The sequence below is a fragment of the Wyeomyia smithii genome, chromosome 2, assembly GCF_029784165.1.
Source record: "Wyeomyia smithii strain HCP4-BCI-WySm-NY-G18 chromosome 2, ASM2978416v1, whole genome shotgun sequence".
Lineage (NCBI taxonomy): Eukaryota > Metazoa > Arthropoda > Insecta > Diptera > Culicidae > Wyeomyia > Wyeomyia smithii.
Window position 1 is genome coordinate 150932958 of NC_073695.1, and position 13686 is coordinate 150946643.

Sequence of the window (13686 nt, forward strand, 5' to 3'; positions counted from 1 at the left end):
TAATAAACTGATGATTTTTGTATGGAAAACGTAAAAATCAACCAAAAACAAAACAATCAGTGGGACAAATATGTGATGATTTTTAAGGTGGGACAATTCGACCTCATAGGTTTTTCTCATGTTTTGGAGTAAAAACAACTGCTTTCCCAAGTAACAATGTTGGTTTTATCACCGTTTTATAGTGCTTAATACAGCCAAAAACCCTATAAAACTTTGATATAACCAATTTTGTTACTAGGGTTGTGTTCTTAATCGATAGTAAGGTAAGAAAAAAATGGAATCCGATATTTAACCCAAAAACGATGAAAATGCAGGTGGGATCGATATGCTGTTATAAGGAGTGTGTATCATGAGAAAAACCTATAAAGGAATTTCGCGCAAACTCGACCAGATGTTGACAGCAGCCTCTCAGAATTCGAAGAAACTTTGTGAGTGTGTAGGCCTAAGCAACTTTGCGTATTATCTTTTTTTATTTGCGAGACGAAGATCTTTTTCAAATAGATATATTTGAATAATGACAAGAGATAGAGAAATGTTACTGGAAAAAGAGAGTATCTCTTATAACTTTCTCATATCTTGTATTAACTTTTCTTAGTAGAGCAAAATCATTTCAAATCGCCTGGAATTACGCGAAAATTTAATCGACCATTTTTGATTTGAATGAAACTTTGCACACGTATTTGGCTTAGCAAACTGAGCATTTTTCATAGGTGGAGAGATTTTTTACACCCATGAGTTACATTCTATAAGGGCGTAAAAGGGCCTTTTGGCATGAGTTTTATTTGAAGCATTGTAGCCCAGAAACCGTTGGTTGCATAGAAAAACTGTCTGAGATTGAGTTGTAGCGAATCGAAAATGCAGCGTAAAAAAATATCCACTGTACAAAAAAAATTTTTTTGACAAAAATAAATTAAAAATAAACATTAAATTTCAATTTTAAAAAAAAGGAGTTGAATTTTTTTCTCATTTTTTTTTAAAGAAATTTGACGTTAATACGCAACTTTTAAAAAAAGTCCAGGATGGAGAAATGAAAAATAATTTTTTATGGTAGATTAATTTTTTTATGAAAATTCTAATTCAAACATTTTTCAAAATATTTGTGTTCTGATGATTTAAAAAGATGCAGAGAGTCATTTTGAATCAAAAAGCTCTTGGTAGTAAACATTCTAAAGGCATTGGATTTCGAGTTATTTCTAATTTAAGCTCGAAAAATTATAATTATTTAGGAAAATACACGGTTTTCTTAATTCGTCCATGGTTCTCCAGCAAAAACCATACGTTCATTGGAATGGCCGATCAAAAATATACAATTCATTCTTTGACAACAAAACGATTGGGCGAACGGTTCTCAAGAAAAGAGTTAAATGTTCTAAGTGATATAAATATATATAAGAATTAAATATTTATTTTCGAGTTTTATTATCTTAGAAACATATTATTTTATGACATAGATACTTCACAGAACTAGTTTCACCTTATATTTTATATACATCATAAGTAAATGATTCGTCATCTTTTGAAAACAGCTACGTTTGTATCTTATTTTCTGAAATCGGAACAAAAGAGTAATACTTTTGTGAGGCAGCTATTATTATAGATTTTTTGAAAATATTGCTCCAATCTGTTACTCCTTGTTCATATTCTTCATTTGATACCCAACTAAATGACATTGTTGATGAATTTTTATTACTTTTCTGATTAGACCAATCATACAATTCTTTTGCGCTTGTAATGGGACGTTCATGTTCTTAAGCTTAACTTGCATTTCTTGTTATTCGTTTTAATATGTCACCAATTGCATCGCATGGGCCTTTACCATGTGAAGTCGCAAAAAATGCCACTCTGCACCGACGCTATATTTTGTTTTGAACTTGCAAAGTTTTCTCTATTTTTATATTGTGAAGCAGCTCCATCAGACATTAATATCGCTTTTTCCAACTCTATTGTTGTTTTCAAAAAACTCATTAATTTGGCAATGAACACCTGAACCGCAACAGTATCATGATGGAGTACTTCCGATATTATGATGAAGCTGATATTCTTAAGTGTTCCAGATTCTGAATAGTAGACAACGAAGGGATGAATGGTGGCTTGACTATCATTCCAATAACTACACGAATTACAAATTGATAAAGACGTATTAAAATAAGCTTGACTGTTCAATATTTTTAATTTTGCAATAACGATTCCGTTTTCGTTTTTTTTTAAGGGGGGATTTGTTAGTAGCTTAAGTGTTTATGATAAATATTAGTAAATAATGAGTATGTGTGTCACTTCATTCAGTCGTCAACTAAGTTGGACGTGTTTGTTGTTAGCTCCTATCCACGCGCGAATTTAAATCAAATTATTGTTTTTCGCTTAGTTTTCATTTTGCTTGTTGTGTTTTTGTGTCGGTAAAAATGAATCAAATTTGCGAAGTCTGCGCGAAAAACTCCGGTGCCGAAGTGTTCTGGTCGTGTGTTGGAGGGTGTAATCGAAAATTCCATGCCTCCTGTGTGGGAGTATCGTGCCCCCCCGAAGTAGTTGCTAAAAGCAGAAGTTCTCTGCGTATCGTTAAAAAAGACAAACAAGATAAACCAGCCGTAGATCCTACTGCATTTCTGCTACCGTGCTGCGATTCCTGCCAACTTTTAGTAACGGCATCGTTTGAATTGAACACGTTGACCAAACAGCAGAACAAGCTGACGAAATTGATTGATGATAATACAGAGGTGATTCATCGACTTGTGACCCAACTCGAACAACCAAGCACAATTCCAGAAACTCTAGAGGGTATCGACAAGTCACTTATACAAATAAACCAAGCGCTAACGTCAAACATCAAAGCCAACAGTGTGGCTGGTGTTATGCCTACACTTAAAAATCACCTGACGCAGCTCGTTAACATTGCTTTCTCGGAATTCAAGAACGAACTTCGGAACGAACTTCGGAACGAATTAACGGAATCGCTGACCAGCATAAATAACGAACTTTCTCAGTTATGACAGCTGTTTGTAGAAACAGCAACCAGCTGTTCAATACAAACCAATCCGTTAGAGATAAACATTGTAGATGAACTTAAAACTCTGTCATCCTGCATCGAAGAACTAAGATCTAAGTCAGCGAGTGTTGCCGCTCCCCCAATAGCTTCACCTGTTTCACTTCCAAGTTTGGCAACAGAACTTAATTTGGATAATGCCAATAATTCAGGTTGTCGGTTTCTAGGTTCAAAAAAAGTTTGGAAAGCGGATTGGACAGATTATGATGAACGTAAAAGGCGTCGTTTGGTACAGTTGAAGAATGCAGATGCAGCCAGAAGAAGGAGGAATCGACGACAACAGGCTTACAACAACAATACTAACAACAACAACCGCAATGGTAACAATTACAACAACCGCAACAATAACAACCACCTGAGCAACAATGACAATTACAATCGCAACAATAACATCTACAACCAGCGCAGCAATAACAACCACCAGAACCGCAACAATAACAACTACAATCACAACAATAACATCTACAACAACCGCAGCAACAACAACCACCAGAACCGCAGCAATAATAACTTCAATCGCAATAATAACATCTACAACAACCGCAACATTAACAACTCCAACAACAACAATAACAGCATCAATAATTACAACAATCAAATCCCGAATCGTTACCTCAATCTTAACAGGAATCTTAACAACAGCTACTACAACCAACTACCACCAGACCGTGTGCTTCTTGCTGCAGCGAAGGATAAATTTTCTCGACCCCCACCTAATCTCCAGCATATCTCTTTTCAACGAGGCGAAATACTCAATCCGTACCCAGCGAATAATGAGTCACAATCATCTTTCATGCCTACCGTTTCAACGAGCCCGCTCAACTTAACGACTCCCGCGACCTCTTCAGCTGTATCGTGTCCTCACCATTTGGCTGGCAGCCACAACTATAACAATAACAATAATTTTAGATCAGCAAGTTTCCCGTGTGATGGATGTTATTGTAAGCATTCGTGTTCTCAAAATCAGTGACGCTCAGAGAAAGAAAAAACAACGCCAGTAGTCAATGAAGTTTTGATTTATGCTCAGAATTTCAACAGGATGCGCAGTGCACTCAAAATTAATCACATTAATAACAGAATAAGTGGATGTTCATACTCAATCATCTTAGCAACGGAAACGAACTGGAACGAAGATATTAAGAGTGAAGAAGTTTTCAACAGTTCCTTTAATGTGTTCAGGAGCGATCGTGATTCATCACTATCTGATAAGAAATCAGGTGGAGGAGTGCTTGTAGCTGTTGGGGTTCAGCATGATTCTGAGCAAATCATAACCCAGAAACATGCCGAATTTGAAGATGTCTGGGTTAAAGTTCTGTTGAAGGGTGAAATCCATATTTTCGTATCTGTTTACTTTCCACCCCACTTTGCCAAAAAGCAATCATATGAAAAATTTTTAAGGACGGTAGAATTAGTGAATGATGAGTCCCACACTAACTCAAAAATTCATATATATGGAGATTTCAATCAAAATGATGATTTTATTGTAAACGATGATAATGAATCGCTTTTACTTCCTGTAGTAGGAGAAAACGAAACTCTGCAATTTATTTTGACGGTTTTAGTCAACTTGGATTAAATCAGGTAAACTCAATCCGGAATGAGCAAAACTGTTTTTTAGACTTTTTATTCACCAATTGCACGGAAGATTTTAGTGTTGACAAAGCAGAATATCCCCTATGGAAAAATGAAAAATTTCATACTGCAATTGAGTACTCGCTGATGATTGATACCGAGAGATCACGACCCTCTGATCATGAGCCTGAATATAAATATGACTTCACTAAAGCAAACTTTGAACTAATCAATCGTAAATTAACTGACATCGACTGGCAATCACTTCTAAAAAATGAAATAGATATGAACAAAGCGGTTGATAATTTTCTATCATCACTGTATAGTGTTTTAGACTCAACTGTACCAAAATCAAAAAAGAAAACGGTTAGCTCAAAAGATCCCATTTGGTTCACCAGAGAAATCAAAAATTTAAAGAATAGGAAACAAAAAGCTCATAAAACTCACAAAAAACTTAAAGACCAAAGAAATTTGGACAAATATTTGAACATTTGTGATGAACTGAATACTAAAATATCTATTGCGTATGAGAACTACAACACAAGGGTGGAAAATAACATTAAATCAGACCCAAAACAGTTTTTTAAATTTGCAAACGATAAAATGAAGTCTAATAACTTCCCATCTCGCATGCAATATGAAGACTTTGCCAGTACTGACTCAAAGCAAATCTGCAACAAGTTTGCGAGTTTTTTTCAAACCGTTTATAAAAATAGCGACGAAGTCAGGGACTTTGAGTATTTCTCGCACTTGCATGAACAAATAAATAACGTATCTATTAAGCAAATAACTGTTCAAGAAATCCTCGCAACACTAAAAGAACTGGACGCTTCAAAAGGTCCAGGTCCAGATGGAATTCCACCCATATCTTTTCTTATACCGATTTTCAAGTCAGGTAAGAGATCTGACATCAAAAATTATCGTGGCATTGCAATAATATCATGTATTCCTAAACTTTTTGAAGCTATCGTAAACCAAAAAATATTTAATCAGGTAAAGAATCGCATAACGTGTAACCATCATGGTTTTTACAAAGGGAGGACTACGGCTACCAACTTACTTGAATTTGTTGATTTCTCTCTTGCGTCTATGGACAGAGGCAACTTCGTGGAAACTCTATACACGGATTTTAGTAAAGCTTTTGACAGAGTAGATATTTCCATGCTTATGTTCAAATTAAAAAAACTGGGATTTGAGTCAGGCCTACTTAAATGAATTGAATCTTATTTGACGAACAGGACACAAACGGTTAGGTTTAAGGGACACCTTTCTGTACCAGTAAAAGTGACATCTGGAGTTCCACAAGGCTCCCATTTAGGCCCTTTGCTCTTCATTTTATTTGTAAATGACGTTACCCTTGTGTTGAATCGTCTCAAAGTATTGATATATGCCTATGAAATGAAACTGTACATGGAAATAAAACACAAATCAGACATCCAACAATTCCAACAAGAGGTTGACATTTTCTACATTTGGTGTAAAAAAAAGTCTTCTTGATCTCAACGTAAAAAAATGTAATATTATATCCTACACAAGGAAAAGAAATCCTGAACATGCCAGTTGCACTCTTGCACATCAAGTTGTAGAAAGGTGTTATCAAATTAGAGATTTAGGAGTAATTATGGATTCTAAGTTAACATTCATTGATCACTACAATACGATCATCAAGAGCCAACAGTATGCTAAGTTTTATAAAAAGGTTCAGTTATCATTTCGTAGACCCGTACACTATAAAAACTCTCTTTGTTACATATGTTAGATCTATCTTAGAATACTGTAGTGTTGTTTGGTCGCCTTATCAAGACGTCCATTCCAATAGAATCGAATCCGTACAAAAACAGTTTTTGTTATATGCACTAAGAAAACTAGGTTGGAATTCATTTCCTCTCCCTTGTTATGAATCGCGTTGCATGCTTATTAATATAGAAACGCTTGAAAAAAGAAAAGAAATTGCTTCGGTAACTCTTGTCAACGATTTAGTTTCACAACGCATAAGTTCGGAAAATCTGCTTGGAAAACTCAACTTTTATGCTCCTACACGCTCATTAAGAACGCGAAAAATTTTCGTATTAAATTCTTATAAAACAGAATATGCCATGGCCGGGCCAGTTAATAGTATGATGAGTCTTTACAATAAATATTGTGAAGTTATTGATTTAACGATGTCACGAAATGCTCTTAGAAAAATATTGAACACTAGAATTACATAACTATATTTGTGATGTTGGCAATAGTTTTTAAGATGTAGTCTACTATGATTGACGAAATAAATAAATAAAAAAAAATCACAAATGGTGACTTCTCAACACTGTTAGAAATTTGTAATTTTAATTGTTAGGATTTGTTTGCTTTCGCAATTAGGACTTATCATTCGTAGGGATTTGAACCTACTTGTCAGAAAAGGGGAAGTAAACTTACAACTAACTTAATTGCTAACTTATTGGCTATAAAGAGAGCATATCGTAGCAATTGAGGATTGCAACGATTTTTGTCGAAAATTGTTAATAATTTTATTTGACATGGCTTCTAATGGTTCAACACCAGTAAGTCTATGTAATTCGAGTGTACCAAACCAAGGAGGACGCTTCAAAATCATTTTCAGAATTTTATTCTGAATCCTTTCGAGCGTTTTCTTCCTTGTTGAACAGCAACTTGACCAGATCGACAGACAGCATAAAGCATTGCTGGTCTAAAAATTTGTTTGTAAATAAAAAGTTTGTTCTTTAAACAAAGTTTAGAATTCCTGTTAATGAGAGGATATAAACATCTCGTATATTTGATGCACTTGGCTTGTATACTCTCAATGTGCTCTTTGAAAATAAGTTTTTTATCATAAATTAGTCCCAAGTACTTAACCTTGTCGGACCAACTTAAAATAACCCCATTCATCTTGACAACGTGATTATTGTTTGGCTTGAGGAAAGAAGCCCTAGGCTTATGCGGAAAAATTATCATTTGAGTTTTAGAAGCATTGGGAGAGATTTTCCACTTTTGCAAGTAGCAAGAAAAAATATCTAAACTTTTCTGCAATCGACTGCATATGACACGAAGACTTTTTCCTTTTACGGAAATGCTTGTGTCATCGCAGAACAATGACTTTGTGCATCCTGGAGGCAAATCAGGAAGATCTGAAGTGAATATGTTGTACAGGACTGGACCCAAGACTGAACCTTGAGGTACACCTGCGCTGACAGGAAATCTATCAGATTTTGAATTCTGATAGACAACCTGCAGAGCTCGATCAGTAAGATAATTTTTAAAAATTTTGATTAGGAAAATTGGAAAATTGAAAGTTTGCAATTTCGCAATCAAACCTTTATGCCAAACACTGTCGAATGCTTTTTCTATGTCTAAAAGAGCAGTTCCAGTGGAATAACCTTCAGATTTGTTAGCTCGTATCATATTAGTAACTCTGAGCAATTGATGAGTTGTGGAATGCCCATGGCGAAATCCAAACTGTTCATTTGCAAAAATTAAATTTTCGTTGATGTGTGACATCATTCTGTTAAGAATAATTCTCTCAAACAGTTAACTTATTGAAGAAAGCAAACTGATTGGTCGATAACTTGAAACTTCAGCTGGGTTTTTATCCGGTTTTAAAATTGGAGTAATTTTTGCATTTTTCCATAATTTGGGAAAATATGCAATTTTGAAGCAGCAATTGAAAATTTTTCAGCAATTGAAAATCTAAAAATTCCATTGTGCTCTCAGGGAGATGTTTGATTAGTATATTAAAGATTCCATCGTCACCAGGTGCTTTCATATTTTTGAAATTTTTAATAACTGATTTAATCTCATTCAAGTAAGTTTCAATTATTTCTGCAGGTAAAAAATTCTGGGAAGAAATTAAATTAAATTGACGTGTGACTTCATTTTCATTTGGACTCACAAAATTCAAATTTGAGTTATGAACACTCTCAAACTGCTGAGCAAGTCTTTGAGCCTTTTGTTCATTGGATACAAGAAAACGTTCACCATCTTTTAAAACTGGAATGGGCTTTGAAGGTTTCTTAAGAATCTTCGACAGCTTCCAAAAAGGTTTTGAATATGGTTTCAATTTTCTCAACTTTAGTCTCAAAATTTTGATTTCTCACAAGAGTAAATCTATGTTTAATCTCTTTTTGTAAATCTTTATAAATAGTTTTAAAAACAGGGTCACGAGAACGTTGATATTGACGTCTGCGGACATTTTTCAAACGAATTAGAAGTTGAAGATTTTCGTCAATTATTGGTGAATCAAATTTCATTTGAGCCTTTGGAACAGAATAATTCCTGGCATCAACAATTGCGCAATTTAATGCTTTCAAAACGGAATCAATATTCACTTCGTTTTGCAAATAAAGCTCATTATTAAAATTTCTCTCAATATGAGTTTTGTATCTTTCCCAATTAGCCTTGTTAAAATTAAAAACAGAGCTCATAGGGTTTAAAACTGATTCATGTGATAAAGAAAAAGTTATTGGAAGATGGTCAGAATCAAAGTCAGCATGTGTGATCAAATCACTACATACATGACTTTGATCTGTAAGCACCAAATCAATTGTTGAAGGGTTTCTTACAGAAGAAAAGCATGTAGGACTATTCGGAGACAAAATAGAATAGTATCCTGAAGAACAATCATTGAATAAAATTTTGCCATTGGAATTACTTTGAGAATCATTCCATGAACGATGTTTAGCGTTAAAATCGCCGATTATAAAAAATTTCGAACGATTTCTGGTGAGTTTTTGTAGATCACCTTTAAAATAATTTTTGTGCTCGCGTGTGCATTGAAATGGTAAATATGCTGCGGCAATAAATGAAATCCGAAGTTCAGTTTGAACTTCAATTCCCAAAGTTTCAATAACTTTCGTCTCAAGATGGGGAAGAGCACGATGTTTGATTCGATGAATAACAATTGCAACTCCACCGCCGGAACCCTGAATCCTATCATATCTATGAACCACGTAATTGGGATCATATTTTAATTTTATGTTAGGTTTCAAAAATGTTTCAGTAATAATTGCAATATGCACATTATTTACTGTTAAAAAATTAAAAAGCTTATTCTCATTGGCCTTCATTGAGCGAGCATTCCAATTTAATATTTTAATTGTTTTATTTAAAATCATTGCTAAATTTTAAGTTAGAAACAATTTTAATAGTAAAATTTGTGCCTATTTGAATGACTTCAAACATTGATTTTGCCTGCAACATGGCGTTCATAAGATCCAACATTGCCTGTTGCAAAAAAGAAAGTTTACCTGCCGTAATAGGCCCCAGGCAGTGGACATTAGAAAAAATATTTTCGGCAGCAATATTAGCTGGAGTAATAGGTGTACAATTATTTTCTAGCGTGTTTTGCTTACCCATATTAACGGTCATTTTCGAACTACCAACACTAGGCGGTATAATGTTCGAACTACCTGTAACCTGTGCATAAGTTAAGCGGGTATGCAAAGGAGTAGGTAAACTATGCGTCACTGGTACGCTTGGAGAATTTTGTTTTGAATTTTGTTTACCTTGCCTTGCCTTAACAATTGCTAAACGGGCTGGGCATTAATAAAAATTCGACATATAGTTGCCGTTACAATTCGCACAGCGAAAATTTTTACTCTCTTTCACAGGACATGTGTCCTTTTTGTGAGAAGAGTCTCCACAAATGAGGCATTTTTGGTCCATGTTACAAAACTTTGAACCATGGCCATAACGTTGGCAAACAAGGCATTGGGTGATATGCTTTTCACCTCCGCCAAACTTTCGATATAATTCCCATTTTGCACGCACGTTATATAAAGCATGTGCTTTTTCAAAAAGTTTCAAGTTATTAACCTCACTGCGGTTAAAATGAATTAAATAATTTACAAGGGAAATTCCAGTTCACTGACTGTTTTCGCATCGTGATTTTTGTTTCATCAGAATTACTTGGGTAGGGGCTATACCAAGTAATTCTTTCAAAGTAATTTTGATCTCATCAACGGTTTGATCGTTGGTGAGACCTTTCAATACGACCTTGAACGGCTTGGCGCTCTTCGTATCATATGTAAAAAATTTATACATCTTTTCAGTTAAATACTGAATAAGACGATTCCAATCTTAGAATGTTTGGGCCAGTAAACGGCATTCGCCTCTTCGGCCAATTTGATAAGTAACTTTGACGTCGGAGAGAAACGTAGAAAGTTCTCTTTTAAAAATATTAAATTCAGAAGCAATAGTTACCACAATAGGTGGAACTTTTTCCTTTTTTACAGAAATTTCACTTTGAATAGTTTCACTTTCGAACATTTCAATTTCGCCGGCTTCTTGCTCAGGCAGAATATCATATAAATTTTCACTGCATAAGCTAGTTTCAGAAAGAGATGCCTCTCTTTTCCTCCCCGTAGCGATGCGTGGTTTCTTTTTTCGTCCTGCCATTTCAGGTGATACGAAAAAAGTTCAAAAATAATAACAAATTGCAAGTATTGAGAAAGAAAGAAATAGGTAGTCTTGAGAAAGACTGATGTAAGTTAACTTCCAGGTAATCTTTAAAAGACACACTGACAAAACACAAACTTTGAAGCTATAGGCAGTCAAAGACCAGTCCACAAGCAACCGAAAATACGTCTGATCTGTCGGGCAGCTCAAGACGCACTGAACGTTTTCGTTTAATTTGCGAAAGCTTGATGAGCACCGATGATCAGGAAAGGGTTTACAGCATTTGGGCTTGGTGTATTCCATTTTCACTTTATTCATCTTCCCAAAATGCAAACTGTAACTAACACATTTGGAGTAGTGCAATCGTATTTATATACGAAAACTAGGGTTACCATTTGGTCGGAGTTGAAAATCAGGACACCTTTTTTCCTGGCACAAATTTGATCTAAGCTATTTTCATTTTTTGAGACATCAATAAATAAAACCACAATCTGAGATTTGCACTGCAACATACGCCAAAACACTCATTAATTTATTTAACGTATTTCTCAGACGATTCAATTCTGCAACTTTGATTCATCAGGCGTTAGTAGATACACATACATAAGACATACGTAACACTGGCGTTTTTTTCCGGAACACGTTGCCCCATAGTACTCCGTACCTCATCCTGTCCAACTGCTCGACAAACAATGAACAAAATGAATTTTCTTTTTTTTCGGCTTTATCGAGTTCCAAAGAAAATCCCATAAAAACTGTCAAAAAGTTCTTTACAAAATCAATGCAGCATTTTTCGAGTTGGAACGAGGTTCATCCAAAGAAAAAATTCATTCAAAATGAGTCCGTTTCTATCTGGGGTCAAGATGAGTACTGAACAATTTTCACCATTGCTGAATATCTGGCATCATTCAGAAAAATCAGGACAAATACTAAAATATGAAAAATAAATCAGGACGCTCTAAACGGGTCTCAATATCAGGACATGTCCTGGTAAATCAGGACGGATGGTATCCCTAACGAAAACAGATATTATAGGTAACCTAGTAGTTATTGGTTGCGTACTTTACAAACAGTTATTATTAGTAAACAAGTAGGTAGTGTTGCACGACAAACATATTTTTTTATAGAACATTCGGCAAGGGGGAACGTGTAGGTAGGCTAAGGTTTGGCGCTTGAGTTATTTATCCAATCGTTTTGTTGTCGAAGAATGAATTATATATTTTTAATCAAGCATTCCAATGAACGTATGGTTTTTGCTGGAGAATCATGGACGAATTAAGAAAAACGTGTATTTTCCGAAATATTAATAATTTTTCGAGCTTAAATTTAAAATAACTCGAAAACCGATGCCTTTAGAATGTTTACTACCAAGAGCTTTTTGATTCAAAATGACTCTCTGCATCTATTAAAATCATCAGAATATAAATATTTTGAAAAATGTTTAAATTAAATTTTTTATAAAACAATTAATCTACCATGAAAAAATTATTTTTCATTTTTCCATCCTGGACTTCATCTTAAAAGTTGCGTATTAACGTTAAGTTTCTTTAAAAAAAAAATAAAAAAAAATTCAACTCTTTTTTTTAAATTGAAATTTAATGTTTTTTTTAAATTTTTTTTGGTAAAAAAAAAATTTTTTTGTACAATGTATATATTTTTATGGTGCATTTTTAATTCCCTACAACTCATTCTCAGAGAGTTTTTCTATACAACCAACGGTTTCTGGGCTACAATGCTTCGAATAAAACCTATGCCAAAAGGCATACGGCCTTTTAAAATGTAACTCATGGGTGTAAAAAATCTCTCCATCTGTGAAAAATGCTCAGTTTGCTAAGCCAAATACGTGTGCAAAGTTTCATTCAAATCAAAAATGGTCGATATTCGACCATAGGTCATTTGGCGCGATCTTGCTCAGTAGTAACTATTGTTGTAAGTATCTTTTATTAACTTTTACAAAAAAATATTGACAAAATTGAATTTACACTGAAAAAATAAATAATTTTAAAAACAAGAAGTGATTTAAACAAAACAGTCCTCTAGATTTTTTTCAAAATAAGTGTTTTAAATAGACAATTTAGCTGCTTAAAGCTCTTTTGAACAAACCAAAGTGCGCAGTGCTCACTGAGCACTGTTGAGAAAAAAAAAAGTTTTACATAGGAGATAACGCCACAATCGTATTGACATTTACAGTCTCCCAATCCGGGACCCAGATGGTGGCCAGACGTTAAAAGCAACATTTTGAAGTGGTGTTGAACGGTGACGAAGGTAGGAGAGTCGTCGAGGGGAACAGGATAGAAATTGGGGAGGACGGACGAGCTGTGAACCTACCAACATTTTCTGAGTGCCTTAGAGTGAGACCGGCATGGACACTACTGCTTCGTGTGATTGCACGGCATGGCGCAGACTTGAATTCGACGACGCAGTCACACCAACGTTAAACGGAATACCACGAAGAATAAAAACGAAACTATTACAGTTAATAGCAAATTACGTGAAATTTATCAATGAAAGTAGCGATAATAATGTAGATATTATTGCTTTGGAGTTTTCACTAGAAAATAACATATAAGTACTATTATTTATAAGTGTTAATAAACATAACAAACTTTACAAAAAAAAAAACATTGGATGAGGTGAAGAAGGCTTGCAAAGAGCTAAAGAACCACAAATCCGCTGGGGAGGAC

At 34.6% G+C, this 13686-nt stretch overlaps 1 protein-coding gene across 10 annotated transcripts in view; it reads right to left on the reverse strand.

Annotated features, from left to right (window-relative positions):
- The window catches only part of LOC129720760 (unconventional myosin-XVIIIa), a 568639-nt gene that overhangs the window by 337852 nt on the left and 217101 nt on the right, over positions 1-13686 (reverse strand). The window lies entirely within an intron of this gene.